The 26,146-nt window shown below is 38.2% G+C and overlaps 1 long non-coding RNA gene across 1 annotated transcript; it reads right to left on the reverse strand.

Annotated features, from left to right (window-relative positions):
• Window positions 1-21,682: 21,682 nt before the first annotated feature.
• Window positions 21,683-25,611, reverse strand: LOC133823052 (uncharacterized). Its single transcript, XR_009888117.1, has 3 exons — window positions 24,459-25,611; window positions 22,392-23,981; window positions 21,683-22,224 (listed from the first exon to the last, which is right to left on the reverse strand). It is a non-coding gene; the product is annotated as an uncharacterized LOC133823052 (long non-coding RNA).
• Window positions 25,612-26,146: the final 535 nt, after the last annotated feature.

Consider the following 26,146-nt stretch of genomic DNA (forward strand, 5'->3'; position numbering starts at 1 on the left):
CACTTTCCCAAATTTTGCGGCATCTAACAAGAAAGCAAAAGGGTGAGGGCCAAGAGAACAAGAAATAAAGAAACAAATAGTACCTAAGATTGAATGATCGAGGCTACAAGGCAAGCTCGATCCAAAGGATGAGGCCAATCTCAGAGCGTGTATTCCACCGAAAGGAAGGAAGGTGGACATGTTATGAGAAATCCTGAAGTATTAGGGAAAAAAAGGTGGCGGTTATTTAAAAGGTGATATTTTTTGGAATCGTGCATTCCTTAAAAAACCCTTATTTTGTACCCAATATCTTGGTGTGCAAGATATGGTCTCTAAAATTTGAAAACCCAAAAAAGGAACCATATTTGGACCCTTTTTTGCAAAGACTGGGTTGGAACCTAATGTCTATCAGTCGAAGCACCCTAATCCTAGTGCATTAAACTAATGAATGGGTCGAAAATAAATCCTAGTGCCCACGGTGTAACAGAAGCATAAATGTACATAAAAAAAAATGTATATATAACGCAAAGAAGCCATGAACCGAAAACTTACACAGTGTGATCGATGGAAACAGAGAAATGGACGAGTGTACGAGCGGTTGCAAGTGCGATCTCACTGAGTTAAAAAGTCCAACGGTGCTTTGTCTTTTCGGCTTGGAGAACATACAAGAACTGGACAAGAAAGGTTCTGGTTTTTTCTCTCTGAGAGTTTAAACGTGAAGGAAAAATGAAGAAGACGACCGAAAGCTTATTTATAGGCCCATGGGGATGTTAAAAGTTGAACTACTCTGGGCCATTGGCCAGATTCCGTATCAGATCTAACAGCCAGGGACTAGTGAAATGATAGTACCCAAAAGGAGGGCAGGTGGATAGACATGGGCAGAGTTTCAAGGCACTCAAGTACCTTGAGTGAGCAATACCCAACTGACACGTGTCCATACTCAAGTGTGTGAAGGAACAGTTCCCGAAGGAAGTAGTTCAAAAGTTTCATTCTCATAGGATTCGAACTAATACTTTTGAGGGGGCAAAATGTTACACCTAGATTTCGAGACCAGAGATTGTGACCTCAAAAGCTGGACTCGTCAAGTGTGAGCTCGAGATATCTAAAACGCATGTTCGTGGTCCAGATGTCGAACCCTCGAAGCCTGACGGCAACCTCGAAGACATGTAACCTCGAAGTTCTGTCTAAGCTCGAAAGAACATAGCATCGGGGTATATCCGTTGTCGGGTGTCTTCGGATCAAGTAGCCCGAGCTTAAAAAGAGTACAAGCTCATAATGTAACAGCCTCGATGGTATCTACCCGCTCCGAGCTGGTCTTGGAGTAAGGCGGCTAGTTCGTAACTTATCTATAGACCTGGACCGACATGATGCTGATTGCCGACCTCGAAAGATTTAATGGGTCATCTGATGGAACGCGTTCCATGCGTTTAAGGATATTTATTGTTGTAACATCCTAACATTAAAAGTGTTGACTGTGTTTTTAGCCAACGACGTGAGAACGTCAAATACGAAAAACCTTCAAGAGAATTTAAATAACACAGTCAGTTTAAACAAGAAAAGTAAATAACACACAAGATTTTTATAGTGGTTCATCCCCGATTAGTCGGTAATAGCCTAATCCACTTAGAGTTGTGATTATAGATCTGTACTCAAGATCAGATGGACTAAGCCAATTGAGTTTCTTCAGTACAGATTGCAAAAATACAAGAATCCTTTCAAATACCAGCACTTTCTCTCTCTAGAATACTCAGACCCAAATTTTCTCTCTCTAGAAAGAAGAAGCAAAACCCCTCTCTAATCCCATAAGCCCTCTATTTATAGGCTTAGGGTCATACATCTGATATCCCCTAGAATCGGGATATTTTATTATATTTATTACATTTAAATTACAAAAAACATTCAAAATGTAACAAACCCCCCATTTGTGGGAAGAATGAGAGATTCCCGCATATCTTGTTGAAGTTGTTTCTGGGAATCTTGACTTAGTCCTCCTCTAGCTAGTTGATCCACCTCCTACTGACCACTCATGCAAGTGCTGGTCGGACATGTTTTTGTTGGTCGGACAAGTGCATGGTGGTAGGACATGCACTCCTCTCCTCTAACATGCCATATCTCTCCTCTAACATGACACTCTCCTCTAGCATGCCATATCTCTCCTCTAACATGGCACTCTTTTATTTGGGCAACCATGCACTTGTTGGACATATGTATAAAGACCAAATTCTTGGGCTCTCCTCGGACCACATCCTTGGGGTCTCCTAGGACCACTCTCTTGGGTTCTCCTCGGACCAAAGTCCCTTGGGCTCTCCTCAGACCACATCCTTGGGATCTCCTAGGATGCACTCTCCTTAGTTCTCCTAGGATGTACTCTCCTTAGCTCTCCTAGGACCACCCCCTTGGGGTCTCCTCGGACCACACCCTTGGGATCTCCTAGGATACACTCTCCTTAGCTCTCCTAGGACCACCCCCTTGGGGTCTCCTTGGACCACACCCTTGGGATCTCCTAGGATGCACTTGGCTTGGTTATGACATCTTTCAAGCAGTCCAAACTCTTCACCAGTCTACCAGGTCACTTTATCACAACTCTGAGGAGTCAATGTATTTATTGACTATTAATATGTCTTTTACTGACCATGCACTGCCACTTGTCACCTTTATTGCCACGTCATTGATTTCCAATTTTTGGGGATAACGAAAGGGATATTAACAAATATGTTATTCGCCCCCTGGTCTTCTGGGGACGTTTCCTTGTATATAGGAGTTACAGTATTTAATGTCATTACTTTAATTAATAAGCAGGAGTATCTTCCCGAAATATGTGGGAATGAACTCTGAAAACTCTCTATAAATAGAGAGTTCATGAACATTTGTACGTGACATATCTTTGGATATACTGAGAAAAATTCTGGAGAATTCATCCCTGAAGGATTTCTAGAAAACTCAAAGTCTTAATAAAATAGACTCGTGGACTAGGCAGAGTTAACTGCTGAACCACGTAAAATTCTTGTTGTTCTAGCATCTTATTTAATTGCGCTATAGTTCTTATTGTTTAATTGCTCTACATTTTAAGTTGACGAAAAACGACGTCAACACAAGTATTTACCCCTTTTTTTTATCCTTCGTCTAGATTTCTTTTCTTGTTAATTAACAAGTTGCCATCATGGTTATTAGAGATGATGGTACTCTCTTGGTCGGTTTAGATCTATAACTAATTCCGCATGTTTTGAAGGTGGTAACAAGTTACATATCATACTAGTGATAGTGAGTATTACCACCAAGCCAGTTACTTTTTTTCTTAGTTTTTAAATTGCATTGGGTCCGTTTGGTAAAATTTTTGTTTTTAAATTTTTTAAACACAAAAATAGAAATATTATTTTATTTTTGTTTTTTTATTTTTAAAAATTAAAAATATGTTTGGTAACTATTTTTGTTTTTTTTTTTTAAAAACAAAAAATAATAAACATGCTTGATAATTTTTATTTTTATTTTTTGTTTAACAATGTAATGTGTTAATTTGAAGAAGAGAAGGAAAAAATGAAAATTGTTTAAAAAAATTTTGAAAGTGAAAATTTTTTATTTTCAAAATTTAAAAAATTTTGTTTAAAATTTAAAAAAATAAAAAATAAAAATAGAGTTACCAAACACTATTTTATGTTTAATTGTCAAATTTTTAATTAAATAAATAAAAAACTGTTTTTTTAATGATTACCAAACAGCACCATTATAACTTTTTTTTTTAAATAATTAATTGCATTGTGATTAATTACCCATATTTTCAGTAATATTAGTAACTAATTATTCATGAATTAAACATAAATGTCAGAGTAACCAATTACCTTTCTTAGTTTCAAATTGCACTGTAACTAGTTATCTTTGTTATAGAAAAATTGAACATGGATAAAAAAAAATTCAGAAATTATACACATATTAAAACCTAATATTAACCTTATGGTAAATCGTTATTGCACTAGTTCTTAAAAAAAAAAAGATTTGAATAGCTAGATCCAAAAAAACTCATTGAAGAAAGAAAAAGAATTTCACAGATTAAGATCAAAGAAGAAGAAGTAGTTGTCGCCGGGGTCGAGGTAGTTGGGCGTCGTCGACAATGACTTAGGTGGCGGGATTTTGGGCGATCAGAATATGGGAGTGGGATATGTATGGGAATATAAGATTGTGTCTAATAGATGTTATCATATTTTTATATATTTTTGTGGGAAAGCTTATTTTTCATTGTTTATGTAAAGTGTATGCAAGTTTCCCATATTTACGAATAATAAATAAATAACGGAGTTCTAATCTTGTCACACAAAAACAATCAAGTCCATAGTTAATTAGGTCCAACTGGACTCAAATCTAAGCCGAGATGGTCCAGTCCAAGGTCCAACGTGAGACGTGGGCATAAGTGGAAATTATGTGAGAAATTGATTTTTTTTAATATTTATTTGCATAAATATGGACATTTAGTTATTTTTCTTAATCTATGGATTTTTCTAATTTAAGTTAGTTGTGTGGAAAAATATTTCTATATATTTCTATATTTTAAAGTTTTTTTTAAATAAAGACATATTTTATTTATTAATTTAGTGTGTTAGAGATTTGTGTTGTTTTTTAGAAAAATTTATCATTTCACCCCAATTATTAAGGTTAAAATTGTATTTCAATATATATTTTCATTAAATGTTTGGCTTATTTTTTGTAGTTTTATTTTTTTTTACTCTACATTTAAAATTTTTTTTTCCAACTGTAAGTTTCTATTATACGTTACTTTTGACTTAATTATTACAAAATGCTTTTAGTTTTTATTTTAGTGTAAGTTAATATTTTGAGACCAAATTTTTATAAAAAGATTGAATTTTCCAATTCTCACTTCTAGTTTCTCTTCAATCTTAGTCTTATTATAATTATAATTTTGTAGTAGTTGAGGAGTAATGACTAGTGGTATGAAAATAGGCATGTTGTGCCTTTGTACTAACCAAACTAGGGAACTAGCATACAATAAGGACTATTGTTAGAAGAACATCACAATAGGAGCAACTCTAAAAGTATCTTAAGTGATCCTACTATAATTTTTTTTTTAATAAATCTAATAAATCAAAAAATTAAAAAAAAATGAAAGCAACGTTATCTCTGCTGGGCAACGTTGCTTGTTTTCTTTTAATAAAACCTCCTCCACCTCATCCATCTACCCCACCACATGACAAATCATTCTCCAGATAACTCCTATTAGAGTTGCTCTAAAATGCTTAAGAAATATACCCAACACCATAATAAAAGATAAAAATGAGGATACCCAAGAAGAATTTTAAAAATTAGAATTGATTGCTAGTTAAATTTAATTTAAAAGCTTAATTGTACATAACTTAAGGATTACACTCTCAATTTCCAAGTACAAGTTACTTTTGTTTGTAATTATTTAATGTTACTTTTTGTTATTATCTTTGTTATTTTAATAGATTGTAAAGTACCAGGTTAATGTTTGTGGTGATCTTTGTTATACTTGTAATTGTTTCATGTTACTTTTATGATGTCAAAATAATACGATTAGTTTTTGTTGTTATAATAGTTACTTTTACAAATTACAAAGTACCAAATTACTTTTTGTTATCCTTATTGTGATTGCAATTGTTGCAGGTTATTTTTACAATGTTAGAAAGTATCATATTACATTTTCTATTGTCTTTGTTATTTTTATCGATTGCAAAGTACCAGAATATTTTTTTTTGTTTTTTTGATACCTCAGTTTAAGTAACCGTGTATGATGGACCCAAAACGGGTATGTTTAAAAATTTATAACTCGCAAGCGCACGAATCGTATATGGAATATAATGTTCGTGTAAGCACGAGATCGAACCCAAATGAGTTGTCTAAAATCGAAAAGAAAACTATTTTAAATAAAAAGTAATAAATTCTAACCTAGTTCTAAAGATTGATGAGAATTTGTGACAATAAAATCTAATAAGAGACAATAATAAAGAAATTTAAGACAATACATAAAAATAAATTAATATTAGAAATCAAGATGGTAAAATAAGATTATTAAGGATTAGAATCCACATAATATAAGTTCAATAATATTTATAAGTACATTGATTCCCAAGTTTTAGTAATAGTTAAGATAAATCAAACTATCATTTTCTAAATATATTTATAATTTTAAGCACAAATTTCTTCCAAAAAGATAAGATTTTTCTTCACTTTTCAAAGTTATAATTTCAAAGCATTTAGTGTAAATCAATCTAATGAAATAACAAATAAATCAATGAACATTATTTATAAGGCAAAACATAATATTTTTGTTCTAAGCATGGATGTGTACAATTTAATGACACATCTTACACAAAGAATATTATGGTTTTGCACTAATGAAGAACAAAGTGTAAATATGTGCTAACAATCCAAAATACATGATATTTAAGATGAAAGAATATATTTGAAGAAGAAAATTCCATAAACTTTGTTGCACAAAATGAGAAATCAACATACAAAATAAATACTATCTAGTTACAAATTGTTTCATCATCACCTTAATAATCTTAAAAAGATTAGAAACTCATAACTAAAATAGCAAATACAAACTAAAAATTACAAACATAAATAGGAAAATTTGGAGGAGAAACCCCCAAATTTGTCCTCTAAAAATACATAGATAAAAAATAAAAAGAAGAAGAAGATGAAGAGAATAGAGAAGTTTTGAAATGTGTAGAATTTGGTATGGTAACCTCCCCTCCTTAAAATGGACACCCTAAATCCCTTATTTATAGCAAAAAATGAGGTATTAAAATAATCAATTTAAATTAATTAAATTGATTAAATTAATTTAATTGATTATAATATGGTAAGTAGGGGTAAAATATAGGGTTTAATACTCATGTTTTGGGGTAAAATGTGTAGAAAGTGGGGTAAAAATGTGGTATTTTTGGCAAAAGAGACAAGGGTACAAAAACATTTTTGTTGGGCTCAATAAGTGGCATGCATGAGTTTGGTGGCTTTGGGGCTGCTTTATGGCAGGTGGGAGCTGGGGGAGTTGCATGGCTGGTCCACGTTGGGTGAGAGGAAAGCTGGGTGCTGTGCTTTGCAGGGGCCAGGCGGTTAGGAAGCTGCTGGCCGAAGGAGGTAAGGCAGGTGGGAGCTGGACTCGGGCCGTGGGCCTGGCATTTGGTGGAGAGCAGCTGAAGCAGGTGGAAATGGGCTTCGGCTGGGAGGGCTCCTGGCGCCTGGGCTGGGTTGATGCTGGCGGGTGGGCCTCGGGTTGGGCTCCTGGAGGCAGGCGGGCTGGAGCAAGAGCTGGGCTGGGCTTGGCTGCTTCAGAAATGCCACACTCCTTTGTTATTTTTCACAAAAATGCCACATTTTTTTCATCATTTTCCTTGCTTTTCAAGAGCAAAAGTGCCATAAATTTCCCTACAACATAAATATAAAATAAATCATAATAGAATATTTTCCACTATAAAATAAATCAATTTAATTCTTTGAAAATATTAATTATAACTTAACTTATATTTAACATTTAATTTCAATAATACAACATTTTTTACCTCAAATTAAACAACAATAATTCAATTAATTAACTACAACATTTTACAACAAAATAACTATAAAAACACATCAAAATATATAAAATCAAAATAAGACTTAATAAATTCAAAATTAATTAAAAACTTAATAAATCAATTAAAAACTCAAGATTTAAGCAACAATTAGCACATAAAAAAATGGTAAAATAACTCTATTTTGTAGAGTTATCAATGTACTTTAAGTTATATGTTTCACTCATGTTATTTCTCTATTCTAGTGCTAGGTTATTTTTTGGTGTTGTTTTTGTTATGCTTTGTAATTATTCAAAGTTACTTTTATGGTGTCCAAAAATACTAAATTACTTTTTAGGGATATTTGTGGCAACACTCCCAATTCTTTTCTAGTTCACGCACCAATAACCCCAATAAAATTTTTAGTAGCGATACCCCCAACTGTTACGTTTTTCTTGGAGCCGTCCACTTTTAGACGTTGAATGCCAACGAAGTTGAACGTGGGTCCATGTGGAATGAATTCATTTTCCCATGTGCATGATGAATTAATAATTTTTAAAATACCATAATTATAAAAAAAAAAACAAAAAAAAATATTGAAACCATTTTAAAATCTAAAATAATGAAAAACCTAATTGTTGACCTTTGATTTGGCCAACGACACAGAGTCAAAAGTACGACAGAAGATAAAACTACAATTAAGAAAGATGATCCAATGAAAAAGAAGAAAACACCAAGGAATTATAGTGGTTCGGCCCCAAGGGATGGTAATAACCTACGTCCACTTAGTGCTATTATTAAGATTGAATCTCAAAGCAGTGATCAAAGAACTAGGGTTCTTGAGTTTCACAAACCTTGGAAGAAATACAATGAAACAATGGATAATTGCACTATAGCTCTCTCTCTCTATCTTAGCAAAAAGGTTCAGCCATCAAAAGTCTCTTCCTTGAGCCATTTCATGTATATTTATAGGCTTAAGGAGGATTACATGGGCCAACGGGCCATATCTTTCCTTAATAAACGCGTATCAAGGTCATAATGAGGAAATATTCAATGTAATTATTATAAGATTACAATTTAGAAGGAAACAAATCAAATTATACGACCAACCTAGTCGTATCTGAAAGTTAAGCCTGGCGAAGTGATGAACCATGTGGGAGAAATCCCTGCCACATCATCAGCCGCCATTTTTTGGGTAAACATTTTCCCCCCAAGTTTATTTATTGCGACCAACAATAAGTAAACTGTAACTCCCATTTCTTTCTACAAATGCATTATAACAGTTATGAAAAATAATAAGAGAAGATATTTTTTATTCATACTTTTGAGTGCATTACAATGCTAACCGAATGCTAGAGCTATTAAGTAAAGTGGAAGAATAACTAATGAATATGCAACTATAACATTCATGGGCATTTCATTAGTATAATACCCATAGAATGATGCTAAATACAAGCAAACAATCACTAAAGTTATGAACAATAAAGAGAAATTCATGTTTTGATGATGAATTTTATCTAGAAGGTTAAGAGATGAAGAAGTTGTGCAAGTAAATGGTTGAAGGAACAAGTATTTATAGGACAAAAACTAGCCGTTTATGACCGTTGGTGAATAGTGATCCTGACCATTGGGGATATAGTTGTTTTCTATTATGAGATTTTAACAATTCTAAGTTGTTGGAGTAACTAACAGGTGAGAATAATTAATTTATGGGTGTTAGAGAAACATTTTCAAAAAAGTTTGTGAGTAAAAAATGTTAAACTAAGTAATATAAGAAGATTGGGAAATTTTCATTTTTTACTATTCACCGGGTACTATTCATAGTGGGTCCCACAGCGGGGTCCACCCCATGGGTCCCACATGTTGATGCAGTAGTGATATAGTGATGATCTAAGCAAATTACTATGCTTGATACTTTGAATATTTTATTATTTTACTATGCTTGATATTTTTAATATTTTATTATTTTACTATGCAGCATAGTGACCCAATGTTTTCCTATAAATAGAGCCTTTCAGAATTCATTTTTGAATTACGAAAAATCTTTCTTTCTCTCACTCTGCCTAAAACTCTTCTTAACACTCTTTTAAAGTTTTAAATCTCTAAAATCTAGGCGAAGTTCTATCTGTAACACTAGCCTACGAAGACCTTTTTGGGTAAGCTCCTTCCCGAGCCTTTCAGTTCAGTTATTTAGCTATTATTTATATATAGATTATGCTACTATGTCTAAAAATTTATATATAGATTATTTTACTATGCCGTTATAATGCCAAAATTTATATATAGATTATTTTACTATGTCGTTATAATGTCAAAAGTTATATATAGATTGCTTTACTATGCCGTTATAATGCCAAAAGTTATATATAGATTAATTTACTATGTCATTATAATGCCAAAAATTTATATATATATTACTTTACCATGTCGTTATAATTTACAATGCTAAAATTGAAATATAAACTATTTTATATGTATCTTCATAATACTAAACTTATATAGGCTATGGTCATACTTTGGACTATTATTATGGACTCTTATAACCTTATTTCCTATTATTATGGACAAGTATTATGACCTGGACTTTTTCGTATGACCATGACCACGAGTTTTAGACCAAGACCTTGCCATGGACAAATATAGTATGACCATACGCCTGGACATAAAATAAGCAATAAAACAGGAAAAATGGGATAATAACAATTATAAGCTAACATTTCATAATGTAGATTTTATGTAAGTTAATAGTTTGTGTTTTTATCAGGAAGCTAACAATTTCGGTTGTTTTATCAAGACGCAAGGTAAGTAGAATCCTCATCTACAATACAAGTCTTTTATGTGTCTTATGTGCATTTATATGCTTTATATGTTATCCTGCCATGTTCTTATGCATAAGTTATTTTCAAGAATGTTATATTTATTATGCATAAGCACGCTTAATGTTCACAAACAAGTTACTGAAAGCGTTAAAGTAGAGGTGTTGCTTGGGAGACCTACGTCCCAAAAATGTAAGGAGGGAGATGTACGTCCCTATATAATGAATGTTTATGAGGGAGAAATTCCCTATTATCATGTTTATGTTCAGGTGGGAATGTAATTCCCTATGTAAGGCTGGCAGCAGCATCCTCTAGGGCCCAAAAGAGAGGAAAGTGAAAGAAAGAAAATACATAACATGTTGCATGTTTATTTTAATGCATATGAGGTAGTTATTCTGCTTACTGAGCCTTAGCTCATCAGATAATGTTTTGTATTGTAGGTAAGAGGCCCCAAATATAAACTGTTGATGAGTATACGTGGAGCCAACATGACTGTACATATGGGGTTGACCTGAAGGGAGTGGAGTTCTGCTATGCTATTTTATAAATAAATGAGAAACTTGATTTTATAATTATATTTCATTAAAAGTATTTTGTGAACTTTTTAATTTACTTAAAGCTTTAAAAGTATTTCATGAACTTTATAATTTACATAAAGCTTTTCAATTTATCGGTTGGATACATCTTCATTTCTACGTTAAGGTGTAGTAATGCAACAAAAGTTATTTATAAAAGTATTAAGATTTGTATGTAAGAAAAAGTTTTTATTTAGTTGTGAGTATTGTATGGTTTGAGGTTATGAACATTAGTTATGTATTGTTTAATAAAGTTTTTGTAAATTCAGAATTTCAGTATTGTTATATTCAGGTTAAACTTTGTTTTTACAATATATATATGTATGTTAAGAAAGGAGGTCGTTACATAAACTTAGGAAACTGACCCTTCGAATACGCCACGAAATCTGTCAGAGCCGCCCATGCTTTCTTGAAAAAAAGTGATCAATCATGTCCAATCAAGTCTTTTTAGTTTCCCAATAACTTGTCTGACGGCCATTACACTTCCCCATGCTTTGATAAAGGTAATTTATGATTACTTTCTTCTACCGTATCGCAGTCACTATAAGTAACACCCCAAATTCCCAATTTTACTTTTTACTTTTCACTTGCTATTCCTCTCCAAGAGCTTCGAAGGAATTCTGTCTCTAGAGCCCAGAAATTCCCAGGAACTCTCATCCGGACGCTCGAAAGCTTTCGTGCTCATACTCCGTTCTTCATCTAAGTAAGTTTCACGAACTTCTTGGACGTTTGAGTTGCCATGCAAAACTGTTTCATACTTATTTTTATCTCTGAACTTTTGCATGTTCTTGGCTGAAACTATTATGGGGGGTGAGTGTATATCAATAGATGTTTGATAGGATAGTGAAGTAACGTTTTGTAGGAGTTAGGAGCCAGCTTGGTAGTCGAGATTGTAGATTTAGGGCGTAAAATCGAAGTAAAAATTCAATATTTAGACTACTTGAAAAACTGGGTTTTTCCTGCCCCTTCGGAGTCGAAAAAGCTTTTTCCTGAAAAACTTTTTACTTTCGCTTTTCAATCTGTTTTTCAAACTGCTCGTATAGAACTTAGTGTTTTTTCTAGAATGCATCTGGCCGCATAAAAGCTTAACTTTTATACTCGAGCAGTGTTATTCTAACTCTCAACACAGATTTTTAGGCTTTACATTCTCACCTCCCCCTTTCTTTGTTTGCAGCTTTCATGCAAGATCCGTGGGGAGGTGAAAGGCCTATCGACGATGACTTGCTTGCCCAATTACTTGAAGACGAGAAGCAACTGTCCCCGCTGATACCAGAAATTCCTTTTTCTCGAACCCCACCCAATAGACCTCAGTCAAACCTTCCAACCATGGGTAGAGTAAAATCCACTGCCCAGAAAAAGAAACCTTCCAACCCTTCAAATCAGCCTGCTTCTCAGGCTGGAATTCCTTCGACCAGTGGTCGGGAAAGAAATATCCCTGACCCTAACATTCAAACTCGTGCTTAGCCTCGAAACGCCGTTCGACCAGATGTTGAATGGTATGTCGTCCCTGTCAGCTGGGTAATGATCAAGATGATCGCTAATTATATTAAAAAATATGGACTACCTGGGGTGACACTAGTCCAACCCACTCAAGACCAATGGGCGAACTTGCCTGGAGGTGCTTTCAGCGCCTGGTCGAGGTACCACATTGAGGCAGGAGTGACGTTGCCTCTTCATCCTTTTTTCCAGGGGGTGGCCAATTACTTCGGGGTCTCCCCTTTTCAAATAACTCCCAACGGGTATAGAATGCTTGCTGCACTCTATATCCTCTATAGCCATAAGAAATGGCCTGTCCCCACACCACATGAGGTCAACTATCTGTTCGACCTAAAATCTAACCCCAACCAAGAAAACACGGGGTTTTTCCACTTTTGTCACCAAGAAACAGGTCGCACTTTCCTGATTGACACTACTTATATCTCGAACGTGGGGAAGTACCATCTGGAGTACTTCCTGACGACTGACATGGTTGCGAACAACTTGGCCTTCACACAAGGAGATAAAGTCTTTGTACCACTGTTCGTTTATCTTCCTTCAATTTTTTGTTGCATTTCCCTTAGAAATTTAGTGTGTTCAAGGCCCATGGTTGTGACCAGACCCTACTCTAGACATGGGGATCCGCTCAGCCCTCCTGGCCAGCATGACCGACATAGAGAAAAGTGTCAAACAGCTGGTCACAGAGGCCAATTTTAGACTGGTCGGCCTTTTGGCCCCTCATCAGGATGTGAGGGAGTCAACAGCGGGGAGTGCCACTGGTGGAGAGGTTCTCGAGCAGTACCCAGACGTGTCACAACCCCCTTCGAGGAGGGCCACTGGAGTGACAATCAGGGAACCCTCCAGCACCCCGCGGGCTGCTGCTCCCCCCGCCCCAACGGGAAAGGGAAAAAAGAAAGCCACCGAACCTCTCAAGCCCCTCGACAAATCTTCGGATGAGAACTGTACTGATCTCTCGCTCTTAGATAGTTTGCCAATTCCCTGTCACTTATTTGACGAGGACGGCAATTTTAAGTACGCTCCCAATTTAAATTCAAACTTCTTCATGCTAGAGAGTGAGTGTAACACTAGTAGAGTATATAATGTAGCGACCAGTAATGATAGCTCGGGTATTTCACTTACAATTTTCTTTGTTTCTTTTCCTGACATAACATACTCAATCGTTTATACTATCTCACTGTTTGTGTATTTGATTTTCTTACAGACATGGACTCCGAGAATATGTTCGACATAAACAGTGCTCTCGAGGCTTCCGAAGCTCCCTCGAGCAAGAAGAAAACGAGCAAGAGGCATCTCGGGGAAAGCAGTAAAGCGCCTCCGGCCAAGAAAACCCATACTGTAGACCCTCCGGCAGACGGACCTTCAACAAATGCAATACCACCTCCTTCTCCTCTCGAGTAGCAAACTCCTCCTGCTCTTGTCGGGTCGACACCTTCTCCACTGGCCCCAATCGACCAGACTCAGTGGGCTGCTCTTGCTTCCACAGGGGGTGACATATCGATTCGTGCCTTAAGATCGGTCAAAGACAGGGTGGCCAAAATTTTGAAGCACGAATGATGCCGAGAGGCGATGGCTGGGGCGGAGACGATGGACGTTGACCAGATCTTAACCTGCGCATGAATGAGTTTGCCAGTGTAAGTTATCTTTTTCTGTGGAGACAACCCTTTTATAATCTACAGCTAGTTTAACTTTCGCTCTGATCGCAGACAATGCTGACCCTTACTGCCGGCCGGCTCTGCTCGGGTGCTATCACCGAGCAGTCCAGGGCTTTGGAGCAACGGTACGCTAAATAACTCAAAGCTGCCAAAGCGAAATATGTTGAACAGCTTGAGGCAATGCTTGAGGAGAAGAACAAACTGGCTGAGGAGTTAGGGAAGAAGCAGACTGCTCTGGATAAGGCCGTTGAGCAAAGAGACCAGTTCAAGGAGTCTAACCACGTAAACTACCGCGAGGCTAAAAAGCTCGAGTAGGACTTGATTGTGAGTAGACAAGAGACTACAAACTTGGAGGGCCAGATCGAGAAGCTTGAAAAAGCAAACACCAACAATTTGGAAAGGTACAAGAACGCCACGGTTAAGTGTTTCTATGACTTCTGGAAACACAACGAAGAGGCTGATTTCAGCTACCTTCCCGAGTGCGCAAGGCATGCTGAGATAGCCCGCTGCGTTGCTCGACTGGCGGAAGAAGAGAGAGCAAGGGTACATGCCTCACCCGAAATCTCCTTGGCCACTGGCGTGGACGGGGCGGACAATGAAGCACGACACCCCCCAAGATCCTCCAGCCTTGTAGTCTGCTATTTTTCTTTCTTTTTAATTTTTCAAGTATACGGCCTACGGGTCGTGATGTAAAGACATTTATTTCCCATTTGAGTATTTATTGCTGCACGAGCAGCTTTTACTTTTAATTGAACAATTACATCCGAGCAGCGACTGTTCGCGGTGTAAAAGGATCCATTTTGATATTATAATATATTTGCATCTTATTATAACATCAGTTCGGATGACCGAACTTAGCATAGTACTTTGGTTTGATTTAACAAAATACAAAATTTTGAAAAATACTCTAAGTACCCTAGCATGCTTTTACTTATTTTGCTCATGTGTTTACATACCTTCGGTATGCTTTGCTTACTAGATACCTTATGTGCCCCCCAAGTGATCGAGGAGCTTTAGGTCCTTGGTCACTTGCCTTGACCAAAACCTGCTCGAACAATACTGCTCAAAGCAAAATAATTAAAATTGTAATACAGCAAAACAACACACATAATGAGCAAATAGTTGTATAAAATACAATAATTGGCAAGAATGACTGGCTGCGCACAGTCCCTTATATTTCTCGTAATAAATGGATAAAATGTGTCTGTACAAGTGATTAAAAAGATCTTACACTTATAAGCGATTAGTCACATAAAATGACCAACCCTTTTTCATAACATGTAAAAGGTAAAATTAATACAAGCCAATACTTTAAGAAGGATTGTTCATTGATAGTACTTGCGCAGGTGTTCTCCATTCCAATAGCGAGGAATGAGATCTCCATTTAGGCGAGCAAGTTTGTAGGTGCCTGGATGGAGGACTTCTTCAATCTGGTAAGGCCCTTCCCAATTAGGTCCAAGTACTCCAGTAGCTTGGTCGCGGGTGTTTAGGAAAACTCTTCGAAGTACCAGATTTCTGACATTGAATTTCCTTTCTCGCACTTTAGAATTGAAATACCAGGCGACTTTCTGCTAGTACGCAGCTACTCGGAGTTGGGCTTGCTCACGCTTCTCATCGACTAAGTCTAGGGATTCCATAAATAGTTGGTTGTTCGAGCCTTGATCGTACGTTATTCTGTGATGCGAAGGCGGATCTAACTCAACAGGAAACATAGCCTCATACCCATAAGCTAAAGAGATTGGAGTATGGCCTGTTGCTGTTCGATGGGAAGTTCTGTACGACCAAAGGACTTCAGGCAATTGTTCCGGCCACGCCCCCTTAGCTTCTTCCAGTCTTTTCTTCAGTGTATCCTTTAGTGTTTTGTTGACTGCTTCGACTTGGCCATTTTCTTGGGGATGAGCGACTGAAGAAAAGCTCTTGATAATGCCATGTCGTTCGCAAAAATCCATGAATAAATCACTATAAAACTGGGTGCCATTATCCGAGATGATTTTCCTTGGCAATCCATAACGACAAACGATGTTTTTGATCACGAAATCCAGCACCTTTTTGGTTGTTATGGTTGCGAGTGGCTCAGCTTCAGCCTATTTAGTGAAGTAGTCGATAGCAACCACAACATATTTGACGCCGCCCTTTCCTGTGGGCGAAGATCTGATTAGATCTATGCCCCAAACTGCAAACGGCCACAGACTTTGCATTTGTTTAAGCTTATTAGGGGCTGGTCATGGGATTTTGGAGAACCTCTGACACTTATCGCACCTCCACACAAACTCCATCGAGTCTTCATTCATCGTGGGCCAGAAGTATCCTTGCCTCAGGATCTTTTTTGACAAGCTTTGCCCCCCAGCGTGGTCTCCACAAAAGCCTTCGTGTACCTCTTTCATTAATTCTTTGGCATTTTCTTTTGAAATACATCTGAGGAGTGGCATTGCGTATCCCCTTCGGTACAAGATTCCATCGACCAAGATATACCTAGCAGCTTGCTGCTGAAGGGTCCTAGCTTTGTTTCTATCCGTTGGTAACACACCTTGCGCCAGATATTCTATATATGGTGCCATCCATGTATCCGCCATCTGGATTACCATAGTGGTCTCCTCTGCTTGGATGCTTGGCATAGACAACCGCTCAACCAGTACAATATGTAGAGTATCAGCATCCTTCACACTTGCTAATTTAGCCAAAGCATCAGCATTGGAATTCTGTCGCGAGGTACTTCCTGGAGGGTGTATTTGTCGAACTGAGCCAATAGATCTCTTGTTTTGTTTAGATAGGCCACCATCTTTAATCCTCGCACCTGGTATTCTCCCATGACTTGATTCACCACCAGCTGAGAATCACTATAGATGTCAAGCAATTTTATATTCATGTCCCTGGCTAACCGTAACCCAGCGAGTAATGCTTCATACTCGGCCTCATTGTTAGAAGAAGTGAAGTCAAACTTGATTGCGTAGTGAAGTCGATGTCCTTCCGGTGTTGTCAATATTACTCCTGCTCCGGCGCGACACTCGTTAGAACTCCGGTGTAGCACTCGTTAGAAGAACCATCTGTAAACAATTTCCACGAGGGAGTTTGGTTTTGAGACTCAGGCTCATTAGGCTCTTCAATTTGCTCGCTATCTGTAAGTTCAGTGAACTTTGCAATGAAGTCAGCCAGGGCTTGCCCTTTTATTGCTGCTCGCGGCAAGTAAGATATATTGAACTGCCCAAGTTTGACTGCCCATTTTAACAATCTACCCGCAGCCTCTGGTTTTTGCAAGACTTGCCGTAGAGGCTGGTCTGTCAAAACCTCGATTGGGTGAGCTTGAAAGTAAGGCCGCAGCTTCCTGGAGGCCAAAATTAGGCAATAGGCTAGCTTCTCGATGGGCGGGTACTGCTGTTCTGCTCCAATTAGCCTTTTGCTTACATAGTAAATAGCCTTCTGCACGCCTTCTTCCTCCCTTACTAAAACTGCATTAGCAGCATATTCCGTGATCGCCAGGTAGATGAACAAAGTTTCCTTATCAACCGGTTTCGATAGGACAGGTGGTTGCGCCATATGAGTTTTCAATGCTTGAAAAGCCTGCTCGCACTCCTCCTTCCATTCAAACTTTTTGTTGCCTCTAAGTAGATTAAAATATGGAACGCACTTATCTGTTGACTTCGAAATGAATCTAGTGAGAGCGGAAATTCTTTCGGTTAAACTTTGAACATCCTTAATCTTTGCTAGCGATTTCATATCGATCAGGGCTTTAATTTTCTCGGGATTGGCTTCAATTCCTCTCGAGTTAACTATAAATCCCAAGAACTTCCCTGATCCTACTTCGAAGGAGCATTTAAGGGGATTCAACTTCATCTGATATTTGTTCAAGATGTTGAAGCACTCTTGCAAATCCTTTATATGCCCTTCTGCCTTCTTTGACTTGACTAGCATGTCATCTACGTAGACCTCCATGTTTGTGTCGATCAGTTCTTTAAACATCTGGTTGACTAGTCGTTGGTAAGTCGCACCAGCGTTTTTCTAACCGAAAGGCATTACTTTGTAACAGTAAAGCCCTGTATCAGTCTGAAAACTAGTGTGATCCTCATCAGGGGGATGCATACTAATCTGATTATACCCAAAGTATGCATCCATGAATGAGAGAATCTCATGTCTTGCAGTGGCATCGACTAGCTGGTTGATTCTTGGGAGTGGGAAACAATCTTTGGGCAAGATTTATTAAGGTCTGTGAAATCCACGCACGTGCGCCACTTTCCATTCGGCTTGGGAACTAGCACGGGATTAGAGACCCACGATGGATAAAACGCCACCCTAATGAACCCATTCTCCTTCAACTTTTCGACTTCTTCTTTTAAGGCCTTTTATCTATCTTTGTCAAGCAGCCTTCTTTTTTGTTGCATCGGTGGAAAACTCTTGTCGATGTTCAGGACATGGCTGATGACTTTAGGGTCTATTCCGACCATGTCTTTATGCGACCAGGCAAAGACTTCCTGCTTCCTCCTTAAAATTTCCATCAGTGCTTGTTTTGTCGTTGTCTCTATGTTTTTACTGACTTTCACAACCCTGGTCGAATTTTCTTCATCGAGTTGGACCTCCTCAAGGTCCTCGATAGGTCCAATTTCCTCCTCAAAATCCCCAAAGTGAGGATCCAAATCTCTATCCTCACTTTGGGCAACGCTCTATTTGGTGACATTATCACCTGAGTGGGCCTGAGCATCAGTTGCCACTTGCAACTCTTTTCCGAGAGCATCTCTCGATACACCCTTCTTCGCCTTTGGTGATCGAGGCGTTGTAGCACTCCCTTGCTTCTCGCTGATTTCCCAATACGCATCCTACCCCGGCGCCTGTCGGGAATTTCATGGCGAGGTGCCATATTGAAGCGACGGCCCGTAGGTCGACCAGAATTGGCCTCCCAATTACAACATTGTATGTTGAAGGACAATCAACTACTATGAAAGTAGTGAGTAATGTCCTATTGGCAGGTGCAGTACTCGCTGTAACTGGAAGCCTAATCGACCTTGTTGGGGTGAGCCCTTCACCAGAAAAACCATAAATGGTTTGGTTGCATGGCTCCAGGTCTTTGATGGAAAACTTCATTCTTTCCATCGAAGACTTGTACAGGATGTTGACCGAACTTCCTGTGTCGACCAACACCCTCTTCACCATCATGTTGGCAATTTGTACGTCTACGACCAGCGGATCGGAGTGTGGGATTCGCACGTGCTGGGCAGTCTTCTGAGAAAGTTATCAATTTCTCCTCTGTTCGATCCTCCACACTCATCATCTCGATGTCCTGGTCGTGGGGTAGGGTTCGAGCGTATCGTTCCCTTGCCTTCCCACTGTCTCTTGCAAGATGTGGGCCTCCGCAGATGGTGAGTAATGTGCCTGCCACAGGAGCTGGTTGTAGAGGTTGCGAGCGTTGGCGTGCAGGCGCTTGCTCGTTGCCACCTTGAGTCTCTCACTGAGACCCTCCTCTGGCTCGCACATATCTTTTTAAATGTCCCTGCCTAATCAGGAACTCAATCTCGTCTTTCAACTGGTTACATTCATTGGTGTCGTGCCCGTAGTCGTTGTGAAAATGGCAGAACTTTGTCATATCTCTCTTGGAGATATCTTTCCTTATAGCTGCCGGTCGTTTGTAAGGCACGCTTGAGCTAGTCGCCTGGTAGACTTCAACTCGGCTTTCGACAAGGGTCGTGTAGCTGATGAATCTTGGTTCGTATCAATTGCCTTTGGGGTGTTTACTCTCAGAAGCTGAGGGTTCATTGTTCGCTCATTTTCCACCATTCCTACCACTGCCATTCCCATTGCCTTTGCCATTGCCATTGGGCTTTTTCGACCCGTTGGTGGCTTTGGCGGGTTCTTCCTTGGGCCCCTTGTCTTTTGTTGGCAATTTCCCTTCGTTGGAAATCGCGTCTTCGAGTGTGATGTATCGATCAGCCCGATCCAAAAACTCTTGGGTACTTCTTACCCCATTCTTTCTGAGGCTACTCCAGAGGAGTGAATGGCGCCTAACCCCAACAGTTAGAGCCATCATCTTACCCTCATCGCCCACTGTCTTTGATACAGCCATTGCTCGCATGAAGTGTTGGACATATTCTTTCAAGGGCTCTCCCTCTTTCTGATGTATCTCGACTAACTGGTTGGCCTCTGTGGGGTGTATGCGACCTGCGTAGAACTGTCTGTAAAATTCCTTCACGACCATTTCCCAAGATACTATACTAGCAGGAGGGAACTTGAAGAACCACTCCTGAGCGATGTCAGACAGCGTCGCAGGGAAGATCCGACAGGGGGCATCTTTCGACACTTTTTGTATGTCCATTTGTATCTCAAACTTATTAACGTGAGATACTGGGTCTCCTTACCCATCAAAGTTCGTCAATGTAGGCATCTTGAACTTACTGGGGGTTTCGGCCGCAGCGATCCTTTGTACAAAGGGGGTGCCCCTCCTCCTATCGTACTCAATATGAGACGTTCGTCCCCCGACCAGTTGTTGTACCGCCTGGTTCAGGGCATCAATCTGAGCTTGAACAGCTTCTGGGACTGTTGGGGCCACCGATGCCGGGGGAGAGTACTCGTCGTGCCTCTCATGGCGGTCGTTAAGTACATCCCTAAGATCATCGTCTCTATGTCTCTGCTCGCTAGCTCTTAGCTGACTAAAGACGTTATGCTGCCTGGGTTGCCCCCCAGCGTTGTGGTTATTTTCTCTAGGTGGGGGGCTTCTGCCTCCACCTCTTTCTTCATTTCTCCGGCCATCATTTCTTCTGCCGGAATCAGCTTCATTATAGTCATGCCCATCTCTGAATTGTGGCTGACTACGGCATGACCGATTGTTCACGCTATTTCCACCTCGGGCTGGCATTTCTCAAGCGTCAAGGGGGGGCCTGCGCTGGTCGTTGGGTCCCCGTGTATTGTTATGCCATGGGGGGCCCCTGACCGTAGAGCCTGACTCTGTGTTCCTCTTGTTGGCAGAAGGACGGTGCCCCCTGTTCAGTAGATTCAGCTCTTCATCCCCTGGGCGTCTAGGGCTATGGGGCGACTACCCTGCCCTATTCTGCCTCAGGCGCTGGGGATTGCCTCGACCAGCCTGGGATGGAGGCTGCTGCTTAGGATCCCTAGGTGGGACATCATCCTGAGCCACAGGCGGGTGCTCCGGACTTTGAGGGCTTGTTGGCTGGAGCGGAGGGCTTGGATTGGGACCCCCTTGAGGTGGTGCATTCGGTGGCTGATCTGGCTGGGAGGCTGGCACAACCTGACTCCTAGCCAGTTGAATGGCTACTTCAAGGGCGGCCATGGCATCCCTCTGCCGACGATCCATTTCCGCCTGCCGCTCAATCAGCTCTTGGCGCTGGCGTTCTATTTCTCTTTGCTGCAGTGCCATTGTCTCCGCAGCATTCTCCTGATTGGTCCTCAGATTAGGCAACTCATCTTGCAACACTCCTAGCGTTGCCCTCAGTGTTTCAGAATCTAACTCCTCGTCATTGAACTCCAAATGTGGTTCATTCTCAGCGACATTTGGAGGAGGAGGCTGGGATGGTACAGCGCCAGCAGCCTGTCTAGTCTTCTTGGATGTTTTCGCCATTAGATTTTTTCACAGTTTTTCGTCAAGCTCTCAATGAAAGCACCAGAATGTTGACCCTTGATTTGGCCAACGACACGGAGTCAAAAGTACGACAGAAGATAAAACGACAATTAAGAAAGATGATCCAATGAAAAAGAAGAAAACACCAAGGAATTGTAGTAGTTCGGCCCCAAGGGATGGTAATAACCTACGTCCACTTAGTGCTATTTTTAAGATTGAATCTCAAAGCAGTGATCAAAGAACTAGGGTTCTTGAGTTTCACAAACCTTGGAAGAAATACAATGAAACAATGGATAATTGCACTATAGCTCTCTCTTTCTTTATCTTAGCAAAAAGATTCAGCCATCAAAAGTCCCTTCCTTGAGCCATTTCATGTATATTTATAGGCTCAAGGAGGATTACATGGGCCAACGGGCCATATCTTTCCTTAATAACTGCATATCAAGGTCATAATGAGGAAATATTCAATGTAATTATTATAAGATTACAATTTAGAAGGAAACAAATCAAATTATACGACCAGCCTGGTCATATCTGAAAGTTAAGCCTGACGAAGTGATGTGCTTCTGGTCGATAGTCGAGCAACACTTCTGCCACGTGTCAACCATGTGGGAGAAATCCCTGCCACGTCATCATCAGCCATTTTTTGGGTAAACATTAAACAAACTTAAATCTTTAATTAAAACTTAAATCTTAAATCAATAAAAATAAAAAAAGTAACAGAAATTTTCAAAACAAAAAAGAAAAGAAAAATGTTTTCCTTTGAGAAGAAATCTGGGCAAGTCGACCTTGTGAAGAGAAGAACCGCAGAGATTGATCTTGTGAAGAAAGGTTGGGCAAGTCGACGACAGGGGCCGGAGTAGCACAACCACGGTGGGGTGGGGGGCACACCAGGTAGCAAAAACCAGTGACCTTATTGCTCTTCACAGATGGTCGCGCAGAGGCCATTTTTATACTTTGACGAAGGCGACGAGTTTACGGCGAGGGTTGCAAACGGAAATGAGCTCACATTGAGAATCAAGAACCCTTTGGCTTGCATCGCCAACCAGATCTGGTGTCAAAAACTAGAAAACCCATAAAAAACCAACCAGATCTGGTGTCAAAAGCCAGAAAACCCATTGAAAACCAACTAGATATGTTGCCTCTGCCGCTGAGATCTCCTTACCTTGTCGCTAAGATACCCACTGCTTCTCAGATCTTGGTCTTCACCATCATCATCACACAACAACAACTCAAACTACTCTTCCAAGTCGTTATCATCATCATTTTCTTTCTATATATTGTGATTTTTTTTTCCTTTTTTGGTATCTAAAAAATATTGGTGTTTTGTTTCAGTGAAGTTTATGAAAAGAGTGAGCTAAAGATATTTGATTCAATGCTTAACAAAGATTTAAGTTTTGGGTGCACGTTTGTTGGTTGTTTGAATCGAAGATTGATTTTATGTTGAATTGGGTTTGTGTTATATATTATGGGTTTGTTTCTGATTTGGGTTGCTTGAGTTTGATCTAAATTTTTGGTGAAGAAGATGGGATTGAGATCTGTAAATCAAGAACATTAAAATGGGTTCCATGATGTGTTTGAGATTTGGAAAGTTTTTGGGTTACTAGATTTATGGTGACGAGAACATAGGCATATTGAAATAATTTTTTGATTATTGAAATAATAAGTTTAATTTAAAATTTAAAATTTTAATTCTTTAAATCTTTTCTTGTTTTTAATTTAGAATATTACACATCATCAATTGATTGTCACATCATCAACCACATGGACTAATAAATCAACGACAAATGGACATCGTTGTTCCAAACTGGCACTTAACGTCTAAAAGTGGACGGCTACAACAAATACGTAACAGTCGGGGTATCGTCGTCAAAATTTTTGATTGAGGTTATTGGTGCGTGAATTAAAAAAGAATGGGGGGTTTTGTCGCAAATATTCCTTTATTTATTGTTGTCTTTGTTACTTTTATAAATTCCAAAGTATCAACTTACTAATTTCTATTTTTTTTTTATTATTATCTCATATTTAACTTGGTACTTTAAATCATATTTTCTAGTAACAAGTTACTTTAATAATCTAGTTATTAAATAAATATAGAGCCTAAATTAACTTAGAACCTAAGGTATACTCCATTCTCAATTTACTTTCCCTGCAAATTCAAGATTACACTTTTACCTAAGGCTAATTTTAGTCCAAAAGAATGATAAAAAATTCCGGTATGCCTTCTTGTGGTACAGAACAAGAGAGACATCATAAAGCAAGTGGAAATGGTCCATGACTACATGGTATGCGAACATCATCCCATAAGAGGATTACAATGATGCAAATCCTATATCCTAGTGGCCTTGTTTGTCTATGCTCTCTTTATTGATATTATACTGTAAACAAAACAAGCACAACCTTTAAGTATTTATTCTGCATTTTGAGTACAAAACATAAGTTAATATTAAATCCCAAACAAAAAATATCAGACTTAGCAAACATAATCACAAGATCGAACTAAGATACAACTAAGAAAATGATGTACAAAACATAATATTAGATACATATCTATAATAGATAATCATAGTTCATGGGCAACATAAAAAAGCTTAGTTTTAATATAGCATCACCATTGAAAGAGTGAAACTTGGTTCACATCAACTTTGAAACAAAAAAAAAAAGTGCTTAAATTAATTCATAAAAATACTCTGAATTCCTTAAAAGTTACATAACACATTGTGTTATTATGCTTTTTACAGAGAAGTGAATCACCATACCCCAGCCTTTCAACAACAACCCGGAAAAATAGAAAACTAGCAAAAATGTCAACATTTAGAACTGAACTAAGGGCCTAAGGGAGAACTTGTGCTTACCTGAAAGGTTTCACCAGAGAAAGCAGCAAGATCCGCTTACGAATTCCATGATTAGAATGATCTTGCTGAAATTGCTTTCTACCACTGCCACTACCATTGCAGATGCCATGTCTTAATTCTTTTCGCAGACCCAAACCTAAAAAGGAAGCTAAACCCATTCTTTTTCCAATGGAATGTTTCGGCAATTTTACTCACCAATATCTGTTTGGGTATTTGTTTCCTCAAGTCCATCTCGCAAACATTTTCTCTGTCAAAGAGAGAAACAATTTTGTACATCGATTTAGATTTGAATCGATTCATGAGAAGAGGAAACGAATAAGGAAGAAGAAGACGATTAACAATGATTCTGAGGTCGTGGAGCTCAAACCTCTTTGGGAAAAAAGAATGCAATCTGGAAAATTTACTTATATAAAAATCCAAAAATTTCCAGATTTTAAAACTTTAATTCCTATTTACATATTTTAGTTTTTTTTTGTTAAAAAAATATCCATATTAATGTAATACCTATTTAAAAAAAAAAAAAAAACTGGGCATAAAGTTGTTGGTAGCATCAACCTGTCTCCATCAATTGTGTAAGTAATAGATTCTAATATCTAGAACCGACATATTCAATCATCTATTATTTTAAGTTATTACATTTTATTTCGTGGGAACCACACCTAAAATCTCTCACACACTTGGTTGGCTCCGCTCCGCTCCGCTCCTTTTTTTCTCTTTTTTGGGGAGAGCCCTAGCAGTAACACAACGGCTTTCACAAAAGATGAAAGATGAAAGATGCAATACGTAACATGTTTTCAACTGCATATTCTCTTCATAATTATCTTATTATTGTCATATTCTTTTATTTATTTCATTTTACATAAATTAACACATGCATATTATTCTAGATTCTTCAATCTCTGATTCTCATGATTTAATTTCGCACCTATAAACATCTTTTCTAACATGACAATGATTAACAATTTTATTTACAATTTTCAATATAATACAACCCACCAATAACATTCATGGAGAAAATATGACTTCATCACGACTCTTGGTACAAAACAACGACTCTTGGTACAAAACAAGGGCTCCCACCGCTAGGCCAAACCCTGGGTGATTTAATACTCAACTTTTATGAACTCTCTTTCGCCAAAAAAAATTAGGCTATTTGTACAAACCATCACATTGTTTTTTTCTCCTTCTTTCTCATATCTCTTTCGACTACTTTTTTTTATATGAAATAAACTGAAGTCATCTCAACCAACCTTTTATTCAACACCAGAGAAAAAGGCTGCCTGACCTCTCCAAACCCCAATAGCTAATTGCCCTTTAATTGGGTTCCAAACTCTAAACCTGTAACTAAATGGTTTAGTGGAAGCCTTTTAACTTATAGCAAAAGTCAACATACAATCTATTTTCCTCTTCCCCATCAACAAACCGACCTTCCTACTAGGGACAATAGTCTTTTAATCAACTATGGATACTACAATTCTAAAAAGTCTTTTTTTTTCTATCAATATACAAAAGTAAATGATTGTTAATTATGTGATAGTGCTGTAATTTAAAAACTGATATCTATGTTTTAAAATAATTTATCGTTAAAATTATAGTGGAAAAAAATACGATATGATATGACCAAATAAAATTTTAACCTTAAATAATTTACATATTAAAAAAATTACAACAAAAAAAAAATGGTAAAT

This window comes from Humulus lupulus, chromosome 3 (genome assembly GCF_963169125.1).
Source record: "Humulus lupulus chromosome 3, drHumLupu1.1, whole genome shotgun sequence".
NCBI classification, from domain to species: Eukaryota; Viridiplantae; Streptophyta; class Magnoliopsida; order Rosales; family Cannabaceae; genus Humulus; species Humulus lupulus.